Source organism: Eulemur rufifrons, chromosome 7 (genome assembly GCF_041146395.1).
Source record: "Eulemur rufifrons isolate Redbay chromosome 7, OSU_ERuf_1, whole genome shotgun sequence".
In the NCBI taxonomy this organism is placed as follows: Eukaryota; Metazoa; Chordata; class Mammalia; order Primates; family Lemuridae; genus Eulemur; species Eulemur rufifrons.
In genome coordinates, this window is record NC_090989.1 from 247,271,500 (window position 1) to 247,288,124 (window position 16,625).

Here is a 16,625-nt window from a genome sequence, read left to right on the forward strand (position 1 = left end):
CTCTGATATTCCCATACTATTAATCTCATAAATTCTTCTTTTTTTGACTTCTAAAAGTTTCTAGGGCTTTTTAAGTTTGGTTATGCCTTTAGGAATACCATACAGGGAAAAAGAACACAAAAACTCTGAAAATAAATGTAATTTACCATTGGATATAATAATCAAAGGGATGTAAATATCTCAAATAATGCTTTGCTGTTTCAGTCATGACTGCTCTATGGAGTAGGAAAAAAAAAACAGGGATCACATTAAAATAAAATTAATCAGCTGAAACATACTACGTATGCCTCAATGATTAACAAGAATATTTTATTTCTATCAGTTATGCAAATGAGAACAAAGCATTTTTAAGGTTTTCCCAGTTCACATATTAATTCAGAATATATAAAACAATTTGAATGAAAATGACCTAGAGGCATATCTCAGAAAGTCTGTATATAAGCCACTATGGTTTGAATGTGTCTCCCCAAAAGCATGTGTTGGAAACTAAATCCCCAATGCGACAGTGTTGGGAGGTAACGTCTGATGGGAGTTGGTTAGGTCATGAAGGCTCCACCCTCAGAAATGGATTAATGCCAAATATAAAAGGGCTTGAGGCTTCCATTTCAATCTCTTGCTCTCTCACCCTCTCTTCTACTTTTTGCCATGGGATGGGGCAGAATGAAGGCCTTCATCAGATGCTGAGGCACCTCGAAATTGGACTTTTCAGCCTCCAGAACTGTGAGAAATAAATTTTTCTTTATAAATTACTCAGTCTGTGGTAGTCTGTTATAGCAACACAAAAGAGTCGAAGACACATGATGGGGATGACTGCCAGGGCTTAGGGACCCCATTTCTGAGGCCGTGGGAGAGGAGGTGAAGGAATGCTGTCTGAGCAGGAGCCGGAGATAAGAGCAGAAGTTAACTGCCTAGTTGGGGGACATTCCAGAGATCTGGGAGTACAGCAAAGCAGACTCCTACCTTAAAGCCTGAGGGGCCTCATGCCTAAAAAGCCGGGGAGTGGCTTGACATGAAAGTCACCCAAGGCTGTAAAGGAAGATTGCAAAATGTCAGCCTGGGAGAAGGGACCCAGACTCCAATTCTTAAAACACCGGGCTAAGTTCCTTCCCTCCCCTTTCTCAGTAGAACCCCTCAGTTAATGGGGAGCTAACCTCCCAGTAAGAAGTACTAATCTCTTTGTTCCTCAATAGAATGAGCCACAGCTGCTGAGTTCATAGATACTATCTATACACACCGTAAGGCGTAGTTGTGCTTAGTAACCAGCTATGTGTTCTTGCTTCTATAGATAAAAGAGTAATTAGCTAAGACATCTTGTGACTATTGGGGAGACTTGAAACTTCTACACATTGTAACCTATGAGCTTTTCACGTGAAATCATTGTAATCTATAGCATGAAAAAGAGACTAAAAATGGGTGCTAGATTTCAGTCAGGGCAACCTGGCTCATGGGAATGCTGGTGGTCCCTGATCTTCCCCATACCCTTTCACCTTACTTTTTGTGCTGGTGTCTTTGTCTCTCCCATCTCCTGCAGCGCACACTGCCCCAGGACCTGGTTATACTGGGGGCCTTGTGAAACCCCATAGACAAAAGCAAGGCATTATAAATTAATTGGCCTTTTGTGGTGCATTAGCTCATCCTCCCATCAGGAAGTTTACACATTAAACTAATTTTTAGTTAAATAAAGAAGCTCTTTGTTTAATGAGAAGTGTAAAATCTACCACTTTGTTAATCTTTGATAGATTTTAGCTCATAGTTCACTCAAATGTCAGTTAAGTATCACAATTACCTTGTGCACTTACTGAATGAAAAAGCAGATTCCTGGAAATGTGACTCCAGAGAGTTTGCCTTGGTGGTCAGGGTCAAACTTACCAGGTTATTTCTAATGCCAGTGGTCTAGGCATTACACGTCGAGAAAGGGACCTTCACATCTGAGGGTATTAGACATTGATTTTCTTCTTTTTCATCATGCATTTACAGTTACTATGTTTTAACATCTACTTCTCTTAATAACAAGGGAGAAAAGAATATATTATCCTATTGATTTGTTTTACTTGATGAAGAGTAAATTATTCTTCCATTATTCAATTTGTTTATTATTTGAGATTAGAAGTCTCTGTGGTTGCAAAAATTAGATTGTTATAACATTTTATGGTTAAGATTATGCTAATTATCTCTGACTTTATTGAACTCAGATACCCCTAACTTCACCCACTGTTTTCTATTGGGAATACTCTTCAAGATTTACATTGATTAGGTTTTTATTATTATTTTTATACAACTTTTTTGCCATTGGCAATGTCTTTGTAAGTGTATCACTCTCTATTTAATTTGTTTAAATTCTATAGGCTTTTTCCTTTTTCCTGGGATCTCTGAGGGATTTCCTAAACTTCCTAAACATAATAAAAACATTATTCAGTTTTTCAGATTATGAAATAAATAAACCCTGCTAATTGTCATTTGGTCAGCTTTATGTTTCTGTTTATTTCTTCTTTAAGGACATAAGAAAGACATAGAGTAATTAGAAAATAGCAAAAATGAATAAACCAATGACCACTCCAAATCCTACCACTAAGATATAGCCACTGTTAAATTTTTGGTTTATACACTTCTATAATTATTTATTCTAGGTGCACATTATAATTTTTAAAAAATTAATTAATGATTCCATATTATATACATATACAAAACATCATATTGTACCACATAAATATATATGGTTATAATATGTCAATAAAAATAATGTTAATAAAAATTATGCTGTGTCTGTTTCATAACCTGCTTTTTTTTTTTTTTCTATTTGTTTCCTTCTTCACCTGTTTTCCTTTGTTATGCTTTCTATCTGTAGGGTCAAAGCAGCAAATATTTCCATTAGATGCATTCACCTTCTTTCTTTTCTTTAAACATACACTCTCTTTGCAACAGCAATCAAGAGATTATGTTCAGGAGAACCAGGCTCCTCTGCCAGGTAATTGGGCCCATTTACATTTATGTACAATCTTGAGCACCATCAGTGCTATGTGCATTCTTGTGTCAGTTATATATATATATATATATTTTCTTATTACAAATTCATGGCCTTTTACTAGTTGAGATCACAATCCTGTGGTTATAAGGGCACATGAACACTGTGGTAGGAAATTTGCTTCAATTCTAAATGATAAAGTCCTTTTTTTGCTGGAACTTCATTACATAGTATTCATTTTCAATATACTCAATATTAAAGGTATTAGCCTTGGCAATTTATTTTTTTCTTTTACAGACTGAGAATTTCTAAATGTGAGGTCACAATATGTATGGACTTACAAGCTTTAAAGTAAGGATTACCTCAGTTATAATTTCACATGGACCATGGCATGTGCACAAGTGGAAGAGGAAAGAATGATATATTGATAAGTCAAACAACAATGGGTGTGTATATGAGAGAGCAGAGACAAAATGGTGAAACAACAACAACAACAAAAAGGAAGATATGCTCTTATACCAATTGTCTTGCTTCTTCTATCTATCAGGTTTCTATTGCTGTGCTTCCTGCAGGGTTTGGCTGGGTAAGTGCTTTAGGGTAACAATAATAATAATGAAAGCTAGCATTCTTGCAGTGTTTACCACGTACCAGGCTCTATACTGAAAGCTTCATAGATCACGTCATTTAAGCCACCCAACAACCTTAGGATTACCTCATTTCAGTTAAGTAACCTAGCCAAGGTCACAGAACTAGTGATTATTGGTAAAGCTGGAAGACAGGGTTCAGAGCCTGTGCTCTTAGCTACTCCACCATGATAATGTTATCAATAATAATATATGTTCTTAAAAGGCTTCTTCTTAGCCTTTACTTTAGAACCTATCATTAGTTCTTGATTCACTAAATTCTGAGCCCTTGTCCCTAGGCATGGTGAAATTTCTGTTCTGCAAAACAATTTATTCCTTCTCTATCAATAGCTGCCATGTTCCTCACATTGAACTCCAGACCTGGAGGTACACGGTCCCTGCACCTCATCCTGACCACATTGAGGGTTGCAATCAAAGCCACAAAATTAGCTTATCCTCCACAGATCCAGAATAATCTGGCATAATCTTGATTTGCCTCTCCTTGAAAAGTAATAAACTGGAGAAATAAGGCATAAACTAAAGAAATAACTATGTGTGCAGTAGCAAGCTTGTGGAAAAGAAAGACTATGTCACCAACTGTGGTGGTCTATAAACATTTAAAGTAATTACATATATTTTATTACTCCTTTTGTTCCATCCCAATAATGTGTGTAGTGTCCATGTGCAATTATATCTAAAAACTATAATGCATGGCATAGGAAACAGTATTTAGAGCTGTGGAAGAAACTTGAAATTAGATCTTTTGGAAGCAAATCTTAAACAAAAATTTAAGGATATACAGGCCCAAAAGAAATTGTAACTGATTCTACCCAGCAACAATGTTACCTCTTGGTGACAACATTTTTTTAAGATGAAATCTTTTGGGTATAATTCCTTTTGTGATTATCTTTTAACTCAGAAGGGAAAAGACCATTGGTATGGGTTATGATTTATTACTTTACTTTACTAAGGGTCTCTGCATCCAAAAAAAGAAGAGATTCTACCTGACCTCAGATATAACTAATTCTCCTGATCTGTGGAAATGGTCACATAGTAATTTCAGGAGATACATCTCAATTTGGTATTTTTTTTTTTTTTTTTTGAGACAGAGTCTCACTCTGTTGCCCAGGCTAGAGTGAGTGCCGTGGCATCAGCCTAGCTCACAGCAACCTCAAACTCCTGAGCTCAAGTGATCCTCCTGTCTCAGCCTCCCGAGTAGCTGGGACTACAGGCATGCGCCACCATGCCCGGCTAATTTTTTCTATATATATTTTTAGCTGTCCATATAATTTCTTTCTATTTTTGGTAGAGGTGGGGTCTCGCTCTTGCTCAGGCTGGTCTCGAACTCCTGAGCTCAAACGATCCGCCCACCTCGGCCTCCCAGAGTGCTAGTATTACAGGCGTGAGCCACCGCGCCCAGCCTCAATTTGGTATTATTAAATATGACATAGTAAGATAGAACATTATATAGAAAATATATGATTTTATAATTTGGGGAAAATTTTTCCTTCATCCTAGGATAGTAGGAAATGTTTATTTTTCATTTTACCTTGAGTATCTCTTTATGAGTACTATTGTTACTATTGTTACCAGGATATAGACAAGCACAAATGAAAGAACTTCATATGATGCAGGTTTTCTGAACAGTCACCAAGCAAATACTGAATGACAGACCCTGGATCTGCTCCATGTCCATTTTACATTGCACATGTTTCTCTAGTATGTTGTCACACAGATTCAAACACATACAGTTTATACTATAAAATTTTAAATACTGGAATGCTTGACCATTTTAAGCTGGGTTTCAGAGGAGCATAATGTTAAGAACACAAATTTTGAACAAGCTCTAGATCCCTAATACTTATTAGCTATTAATATTTGTCCTTGGGCAACTATTTAATTATAATAATATCCACCATACTGGACAAGCATTGGCTTTTTCTTTTTTCTGATCACCTCATTCAGACAATTACTAAGTCTTGCAATTTCTATTTCCTAAACGTCTCTTGACTCTATTCACCTGTCTTGATCCCTTTTGTCATTTTCTGTTCTAAGGCACTATCATTTTTCTCCTTCACTCCTGCAAAATCCTCCAAACTGGTGTTCCTTCACCTTTGTGTGATGTTTTCTAATCCATTCCCTATAGAGCAGCCAGAATGATCTTTTTACAGGGAAGATCTAATTATATTTCACTCCTAATTAAAACAAACAAAATACAAATAAGCAAACAGCCTTCTGTCTTCTCATGCCCTTTAGACTAAAATCTAAAATTAGTAGGTAGCCTGCAAGAAGGTTATACATGATATAAAGCCTTTTTATGCTCTCCCTCACCTTCTGCCTTCAGTCACACTGGCTGCTTTCTGCTTTTCTAAAAGATGCTGGACTCCTTCCTCATCTCAGGTCCTTTATACATGTTCTTTTCTCTGTCTCAAATAGTCTGCCCTCATCATCCCCACCCTACAGCCAACCTCCCCTTGGCTGTCTAACTCTTATCAGGATTCAGATTAAATGTCACTTCCTCAGAGAAACCTTCCCTGAACCTCCAGACTAAGTCAGGTTTGCCTTCTATAGATCCCCCTATGACTCTGGATTTCTCCGTAGTACTTTTCATAATTGTAACTTATATGATCTGAATTTTTATGTCCCCCCAAAATTCATATGCTGAAACCTAGTCCCCAAAACAATAGTAGTAAAAGATAGAGCCTTTAAGATGTGATTAATCATGATAGTTTGCCCTTATGAATGGAATTAGTGTAAAACAAACAAAACAAAACAACAACAACAACAGAAAAAAAAAAAAAAAACACAAAACAAGGGAGCTTGTTTGCCATGCCACTATAGAAGGGCACAGCTAGGCGGTGCGAAGAACCAGAAAAGTGAGCTATTACCAGACATGGAATCTACTGATGCCTTGGTCTTGGACTTCTCAGCTTCTAGAACTATAAGAAACAAATTTCTGTTGTTTATAAGGCACCCAGTCTACTGCATTTTTGTTATAGAGCTCAAATGGACTAAGACAGAAACCAACTGATTTGTTCTTTAAAGAGTTCAATGAGGCCGGGCGCGGTGGCTCACGCCTGTAATCCTAGCACTCTGGGAGGCCGAGGCAGGTGGATCGCTCAAGGTCAGGAGTTCGAGACCAGCCTGAGCAAGAGCGAGACCCCGTCTCTACTAAAAATAGAAAGAAATTATCTGGCCAACTAAAAAAAAAAAATATAAAAAATTAGCCGGGCATGGTGGCGCATGCCTGTAGTCCCAGCTACTCGGGAGGCTGAGGCAGTAGGATCGCTTGAGCCCAGGAGTTTGAGGTTGCTGTGAGCGAGGCTGATGCCACGGCACTCACTCTAGCCAGGGCAACAAAGTGACACTCTGTCTCAAAAAAAAAAAAAAAAAAAAGAGTTCAATGACATGACTGACCCTAAAAGTTAAACAACAGCAGACCCCCCAAAAAACATTTAAAAACTGCTATGACGCAATTTTAGATTTTATTACTAGACATGTAGAGTCAGAAAGCATTTTTCTCATTAAATTTCAAGCCTCACATTTTAAAGTCCTATTGATAAGCCAAAATTTATGTAGAAGAGGACATCCATTAAAAACTGTATTGCATATGTGCAATATGTATAAAACTATTTGCTAAAGGCAATTCCAGGAAGAAAAAGAACACAGTTCTTGATGCCAAAGAACTCATGGTTTCAAAAAGGAGATGATCCAAGTGCAGATAACTATAATAGAAATGAGAAAATGGAAAGGCCTAGAAAGAAGGCAAAGGTAAAAGTGCTGTGGAAATCAAAAAGAAACTGTTTTTCTTTCTTTTGATCATAAAGAACAGACAACTTCTAGGTGGAGGAAACACTTAATCTAGGCCCTGTGTGACTGGTAGGATTATACATCTGGGGAAATTGTACCCTGGAGAGAAGGAAGAACCTGAGAAGAGTACAGCCACAATACCTGGGGGTGAGTTTGGGAATGGTACGTTATCTAGTTAGACTACAATGTAGGGAAAATCAAGGAAAGTAGCAAGGGAACAAAGAAAACCATTACCACCAGTTTGGGACCAGGTACTGAAGGTGTCATAAACGCCATGTCAAGGAGCTAGAACTGACTCTGTTGGTAATGGCAATCCACTATGTGCATGTGTGTGTCTCCGTGTGTGTCTGTGTGTGTATGTGTGTCTGTTGGAAGGGTGGATTTTATTTGGTTATTTTAATGTCAGCCTTTTCCATATCAAGTGACTTTCTTTGGCATTTCTAGCCTATGAAACAAGGCATCATGGCGCAGTCTGACTATGTGATGCTTGTCTACATCTATGTTGGATTTTGCATCAGTCTTTCTTCACTGTATCCCAATGTTTATTTACAGAAAAAGCATGGGCTGTGTGAACAAAGCATCTCAAAGTCCTATTGAAGATACTGCAGACTCATTTCTAACTTCTTGCATATCATATTGTGGTATCCATAGGTTGTTTTCAAACAAAGCACATATGTGCCTTTCTTTTTAAAATACCAGTTATGAGTAATATTTAAATAAATAACCATAGAGCCAGGAGAAGAGTTTAATATTTAAAAGTTGGCCCATTGTCTTTGAATACTGAGTACTGCTACTTAAAGCAAGAATAACAGAAGTTTCTATTTTATATAATACTACTCAATACCCTGATAAGTTACTGGTCTACTTTAAAAAAAAAAAAGGTTTTATTTTCCTTTTGAACAATCGAAGCCTTATTTCCATAGAAGTCTAGAGAAAAGAGACCAGTTAGGATGTATATAAAAGGCAGACTTCAAATGTTGTGACTACCATTTATTACTTAATTCTTTGCTTCAATTAATGGTCTCAACCTACAGTTCAGTATAATCTAGTTTCTGAATCCTTTCTGAGATTTATTATAGAGAAGTAACCTTAGTTATATCATCCAATGGGACTTGAAATTAAGTCACAAAACCAGACAGAATTATCCAGCAATTTCTGCCAAGAAAGTTGACTGTGGCTAAATCTCATTTCCTCACCCTCTTGTCCTTGTGTTGCCGGAAAGAATGAGAGCTGAGATGTTCTTAACTCCTTAGAAATACAGTGACCACCATTCCACATGACTCATGTATTATACCACCATCACCTATGCTCCCTTCTTGCTATGTTTTTTGCTGTGTTTCATCCTCTGGATTGCATGTCCCTGTTTGAAAGGTATCTAAAACACATATGCACTTGCGTATCCTTTGGACGCTTTTCCTAGGACTGTCAACTGTTCTCTCCTGCAGTGTTTCTGAAATGTGATCTGTTGATCTGTGGACCACCTGCAACATATTTACTGAAGACATTTCTTAAAATACGACCCCTAAATCAAAGACCTATGTGTCAGAATCTTTGGCACTGGGTCCTATGAATCCGCATTCTCACAAACTTTCTAGGTGAAACTTGTGCTCATTAAAGTTTATCACTGCTCTTTAAGAAGTGACCTCTTTAAATGAATCACAATAGCTTTAAATAAAGTCAAAGAATATGGGATTTTTTTGAGGTGCGGGGGAGAAAATTCACAGCAGTTTTTTTGGGAGGGCATGATCCTTGTTAGTAAACATCTAGGGTAGTGCTATTAATTTGGCAGTTAGATTGGATTAGATTAGATTAGAGTCCTCTTTGCTCCTTCTTAATTCTGAGATTCAGAAAACAACCAGATAAAAATAGTATTTAAACACTGAAATCTGATGAGTCATATGTAGGTTAAATATTTCTCTACCAAATTGGTTTACTTATCAAATCAATCTAACCAAAGAACATTATTTTTCTGCAACCATCAGTCCATGTAGTTTGTGGATAGAGTACAGTGTTCTTGACTATGGGTTGAAGTGCTATGAAAACACATTAAAATTTTCATGAATTTTTAAATGTGTATATTAATTCTACTGGGAGATATTCCAGATGTTTTTATTTTATAATCTTTTTTTAATCATAAAAAGGAAAAGTTAAACCACAAAAAACTGAATGATTAATACTTGTATTTAAACAGCCCATTCTCCTTATTTATTTTATCACTTAATTGGGGTGAAAAGTATAAATAAGCCTTAATCCTTTCCTTTGTTTTGAATAGAAATAGTCTATAAAATTTTCATGGTTTGAATAGGGCATTGGTAGAGTAGTTTAAAAGACTACAACTTTATCTTCAAAGTGAAAAGAGATAAAATTTTTGAATACAAGTGTGGAATTTGTGTCAAATTGCTTAATAAAAATAGAGTTCCATATATGTAATGCATAAGAATCAATCTTTAGTTTCAAGTCTTCAATGCTTTCCTGAGTTTTATGAGAACTCTGTTTGAAAATGTTGTTTTGATGATCCTCTTACAATGTTTCTTAAGAACATCACTCTCAAAATCATCATTTCTCCATATTTTAAAGCAATAAACCAAAGAAAATAATTATATCATAGAGGGGAAATAACAGAAAAGGGGAAATGGCAGTGGAGTGCATATCTGACCTCTCAGGCTATGTTCTAACACCAGGAAAATAATGTTTAAAAAGTGGGATAGAATGTGCATGCAAACAAGTTTGCCAAACTTTTATTTCTTTTAATGGAATTAACTAGTGAATTCAATGAAACAACTGAAGAAATTCAGTCAAACCAATTAATATGCACCAAATAGACAAATTCAGGTTGTTTTTATTAAAATCTTTAGCTTGTCATCAATTGAGTTGGTATTGAGTAGAAATGGTCTTAGTGTGTTTTTCAACCAGTTGTTCATTAAAATACACTATGAAAGCAAACGATCAGGAATATAGACAGTCTGCTTAGAATTGAAGAGAACTAAATTTTAGATAGTAAATCTAAGTATCTATGTTTATACCTTGATGGAATTCTGCCATTCATCTGTATAAGTATTTTTGTGTTATATATAAAGAGATTTTTATTAGAGTGTAAATTAAAATACATCCATTTGTCTATTAAATATTTTAAATATACAGTTGAATATAGTTGAAATAATTTGTCTCTCTTTTATAAAATTCCAACTGAAAATGTCCGAACTAATGAACAACATGAAATAATTACTAACAATAAGTATTTCAGATATTATCAAAAACATAAAATTTCAGTGTGTGTTACCTTTAAAGTTTGTTAACATAAAATACACTGGAGCAGTGAAAATTAGCGGATGAAAAACTCTAATTTCTAAATAGGTAGAAATCACTTAAAAAAATAAATTTCATCTGATTTACATGCCTTACTGATTTATCCAATGTTCATATATACTACTTCAAACAAAATCACAGGAAGTAAGATGGATGAAAAAATATACTTTTTAAAATCTTATATCAAGATATGACTTAGAATATTTTCATTTGTAAACTAAGTCAATCTTCAAACAATCACTCACATTTTACTAAGCAAGGAGCAACAAATGATATATTACACAGACTCTCATATCAAGAAGCCCACAGGTTTTAAGGAAATGATCATAATAAATAAGATAATAGAATGGACTTTTCACAAACTACATTTAGTACAATGCTTGTATCCCACAGACTTTAAGTGTTGTGTACAAAATGGGTTCCATAGAGAAATACATATGGGAAACACCACATATTATATTGTCTACTCTTAAAGATACCCAATAAATGTGAGAACTGAAAGGGGTATGACTATTCCCAGAATAAAAACACTTGTTTAATTGTATGTAATATAAAATTTATCCAATTTTCTTGACCCTAGAATATTTCCTGCTACCTTTTCCTCCTGCAATGCACTTGTTAACATCCTACAGATCTAGTTTCCTTGGAACACAGTTTAGGGAGAATCTGAACAGAAGTATTAACATAACATAGGGAAAATGATTGCACACAAGGAGAAGTGATTATATCTGGAGGTCCAGATATAATCTGGAGGTTTTATAAACATAGAAATGCCTGGAATGGGTCCTGAAGAATGAATAGGAATTTGCTTGATTCAAGACAGAGAAGGAAAGTCTAGGCAAAATGTAAAAGCACGTGTAAAATCATGTGCAAGAATCCAGAATTATTGGGTGGAAAGGAACATAATAGGTGAGGGGGAGTTTAAACTGAAAGAGTAGATATAATACAGACAAGTAAGAGTTCAATGTGAGAGTAGATATAAGACAGAAAACCATAGGCCTTGTACATCTTGCTTAAGGAGGAGTCTGGATTTTTAAACTTTATTGTGCAAAACTTGGAAAGCTATATACATGCCAAATATATAAAATTAGGAACAGTTTTGGATTAGTATTTAAGATCAATGACTGAGGAAATGTAGATAATAGATTTGAGGAGGATAATACTGGAATCAGAACTCCAATGACAATATATAACATACATAGCATAAACTTTTGAAATGGTTGTTAACAAACATTTTTATTTAATCCACATTTTATCAGCATCTTCTATATTTTAAGCATTATGCTAGTCATTGGGGGTATGAGGGTGAATAATAAAGAGTCCTTACTCTCAAGAAATTCAATTTACGTGAGAGATACTGACATGAAAAGATAAAATACAGTGAAGTACATACAATTTTATCACCGGATACTCTGTATCATATAGCCCATATTTGACTGATATTTTTTTGGATATGTGAAATGGATGAATTTTTGAAGTAATATCAGTGCTCTATCAGAATATAAAGAAACATGATACAACATTTTGGTCTATCTATTCTGCTTGATAATAAAATTTTTGAGACAGCCTTTTAAATTGTGAAGTAAACGAAATATTCAGACACATTTTTAAGATAAGACTCAAAGACAAAGGAATTTCATGATTGCCTTTTCTTCACCCTTAGAGATATTTAAGCACAAATATTTTAAAATCACCACATAGATTATAGGGAATCTTAGAACATTTTTCAAAGTAGAAGTAAAATGGTCCAATTCACATTTACAGAAAATTATATCAGATTTCTTGCTAAACACAACTAGAATATAGCCACCCAAATGTATGTTGAGCCATTTATTTTATTGATACTCTCGTTGCTCAAGATATTTTTGGAACTCCTGTTTGGCAACCACCTTCAGAGCTCAAGGCACATGATTTAAATAGCTCTCTAATTGCTGAAGTCAATGCCATTGCTATTGTTTTTCTGATTAGTGCCATTTAAAAAAAAAAATCCTTTGGATGGCTTTTTTGAACCACACAGACATTTACTCATGCCTTTAGAATTTTGCACAGCTGTCCTACAGTCTGTCTGAATGTATGGTTGGAATGGTAAAATTAGAGGACTGAAAAAATTTAAAATGGACCAACGACTTGAAACTAGCCTTTTAAAGAAATATGCCATAATCAATCTTGAGTAATAAGAGTGTCACTGGCAATAAGTAGGGAACAACATATCAAAGAGGTTACTTAAGATAAGTATTAATAAGAGGATGAGATACACAAATTCTGTTATATTTTATTAACTCTCAGATTCTCAGATTATAAATAATAAATCTCAGTATATAAAAACACAAGTTACTTTTCTATTGCTTATGTCAGTTATATTTCGTGGTACTTTGCTAAAATTGTTTTTTAACTCTTGTGCTTAGTTTTAAGCAATGTCTCTGTTACCATTCCCCTGGAGATAAGCATGCACACACATACACACACACACCCCACCTTCAAACAATGAATTCAAACAAAATTTCCAAACAGTTGATACAACTCCTGCAGAATAACGTATTTAAAGATCAGTAAAAAGGCAAAAGATGAACGTTAGAGGGCAGAGTAGAGATGGGAAAGTCTATAAGAAAAATAGGTGCCCAAATGTTGCATCTTAAACAGATTTTTGGTATTTAAAATGATAAATACACATATAATATTCATACATATACAATATAAACACACATCTATGCACACTTTGTATAGATTGTTGATCACTGAAACTGCAAGATAAAGACACTTAAATTGAATGAAATAAGATGAAAGTGTGAGAAGCAATACTGCAAAAGGAATCAATTCAAAGCAGTGAATTATTACAGCTAATTCTTTTAAATAGGTTTTGCACTTGACAGAAATCATAGAAAATGGATTTTTCCCCCAAGATAAAGAATTACAAAATTTCTGAAACTTCTTTTTTCCTTTGGGACAATTTTAATACAGATAAGAGAGCTTTAGATAAGTGAGTTAACAAAAAAATACTACTTAACCATCTGCTTCAACATAATGTGAAACATTTTTGACACCTCTTAGCTTCTTTAGATGAATTTCAGAATGCAATCACTAGTGTTAAGAACAAGTACTAAGGATTTCCCAAAATTATTTTGTTCTTCTCCTTGATATTTCTAGTATTCTTTTAGACCCCTTTACTAATTTTTCCTATTGGTTTTCTGCTTCCTGAAGTTTTAAATTAAATTTCCCTTCCATTTGGCTCATATAAAAGGGAGACAGACATTGGTTTTGTGATAAAAGACATTAACATTTGAAGTGATTCTGAGTTCACAATTTTTCCATATGTACTGTTGTATATTAGACTATTAAAATAGTTCTATTTTTGCCCTACCTGATAAACACTATTGGTATAAGTTAATGTATTTTAATATTAATCCAATATAAACACTATTGTTACAAGTGAATATATTTTAATATTAATCCAATATATGTCATAAGAAAAAAATTGATTTGCAAAGTAATCTGAGCATTAGCATGATTTCTTATCTAAATGTTTGTGTGATGATAATGAGGACAAATCTACTCCTTCTCTAATGTGCTTATAGGAAAGCTACACTTATATAATAAGCAACCAAAACAGATTTGTTGCTAAATGACAAACAACTAAGCCATAAAATCGAAGCCAATGTATGAGGGCAAGGTACAATTAAAGTCAGGAGCCAAGGTGGGTGTAAATACAAAAATGGTTAAAAAATAGCACAAGAGGGTTTTCAGAAGAGACTACACCAAGAGTAATGTATTTATTATTTAAATCTTTGCTGTCACGACAGCCTAGAAAAACAAGGCCTGCTGCTCTCTTGCTTACAACTCATCAGTGGCATTCTGCTATCCACAGGGATAGCTACAAACTACTTACACAAAATATCATGGCCTTCCTGAGACAGCCTTATCTAATTCTTAACTCACAGCTCCCACACCCCTGTTTTACAAAGTATACTCTTATAGTACTAACCATATTGTAGTTCCTGACCAAGACCATGGCATTTTTTGACTATGTGTACTCTGTGCTCTCTCTGCTCCCTATATCTAAAAGGCACTGTTCCCTTATCTGCCAAGTGGACATATTGTTTAAAGACTCAACTCAGCATATTAGTACTTTTTGCATTCCATGTTGCCCACGTGTGTTCTTCCCGTTCACTCATACCCTCAGACGTTTTGTTTCTCAAATAATAACTAGAATTTGATAGTCTGTTTCATTCATGTGATATTGGCTAGTAGTTTTTGAGTGGTAATTTTATGCTAGGTACTGTGTTAAGTGCTTTACAAGCATCATGCTATTCAATCACCACATCAACTTCATTTAGGTAACTACTACTGTTATTGCCATTTTTACATATGAGCAAATTGAAAAAAACTTGTTGAACTCACGTGCAGGTTAATACTAAGACCAAGATTCAGCCCAGTATGACTACAGAAGCTGGCCCAGGTTCTCAGTCTACTCACACACTTCTACCTCAAACCAAAGAGTTGCTTCTATACTGGGTTGCCTCATTTACAGCCTCACCAGACTTTTCCAGGAGTCTCTATGCTCTCCATGTCTTCTACCTCGGAGGCATGGTAGTATATTTCTTCCAAGTCATAAGGACTTTCAAAAGGGGGAAGTGGAATAAATTAAAAATGTGTACAAAGTACCAAAAGAAAAATTTGGGCTTGTAGAATTCTCCCTTGACTTCAGAGGTTTGCACCATTCTGACTGCTGGCTTCCCAGAAACACAGACAAGCGACTATTTCAGACGTTCTGTAAGAAACTTCCCAGTGATATACCCATTGACACCAGTGCCATCTTTCTCTCACCATTCCAAACTATGACCTTGGAGCCCCCATGAAGAGTCTTTTTCTGACATGCATGACACATACTGGACATACAAACATATGCAATATTTAATTTGAGGCTTCTAATTTAAGGAATGCCTGTGAAAATACAAGTAGTTTGGAACAAGGATTCCTTTTGAGGAAAACACTTCTTACTGGTCTTGCCACACACACATGCAATGACCCATCTTGTATTTATTCCTCATAGGCATTTATTCAAAATAATATTTGAGTCTTTCTACTCCAAATGTTGTTGTTTGCTCACTGTTATCTCGGTTGCAGAGCCTCCAGAACCATGAAAGCAAGAACTATTTTCTACAACCCATGGGGAGAGAGTACTTCTCAAAAACTGATGAAGTGCTGTTGTCACTTAAATCATAAGTGAACATGATCTATCACAGAGCTAATTCCAGAAGCAAAACAAAAGGTAGTGCATCATAGAAATATGTAAAGCTAGGGAGATGAGGGAGAAACCTTGACCAGTCATAGTGGTTTAAAAAATGCTCATGAGCTCTGTGTATGATAGTCTTCTTGCATAAGAACAGTATCTTTTATCTTGCATAGGACCAATCACACAACTCATCACATAGTAAAATAAAAGAAAGGCCTTCAAAGAGGACTGAAACACTGGCAAAACACAAAGTCTTATGATATATTAATGATACTAAACCATACACCGCAATCTTAAATTCTCAATATTGTCACTGTGTTATAAAGAAAGTTTTAATGTACATACCAGTTCCAGGAATAGAAAACTACCTCCTACCAGGGAAAAAAAAAGCAACATTGTACATAAATTTCATATTAATGGTTTCCTTTTCTCTTGTGTCATCACTACTTTCTTTTCCTCTCACAGAAGAAGTTTCTGGGAGGCATAAATTTCGATTAATGACACAATTTAGCCAAAGCATTCTCACGGAAAAGAATTACCAATCCAGGCAGGGTACCACAAAGTGAATCTCAATGAGAATACTTTACAAGGCAAATTACAAAGGAGACTATAATTATCAATTTCTTTCTATGCTGCTCAGCTTTGTAGTATGTAAGGAGAAAACTCTTGGGAAATTGACTTGATGTGAATTTAT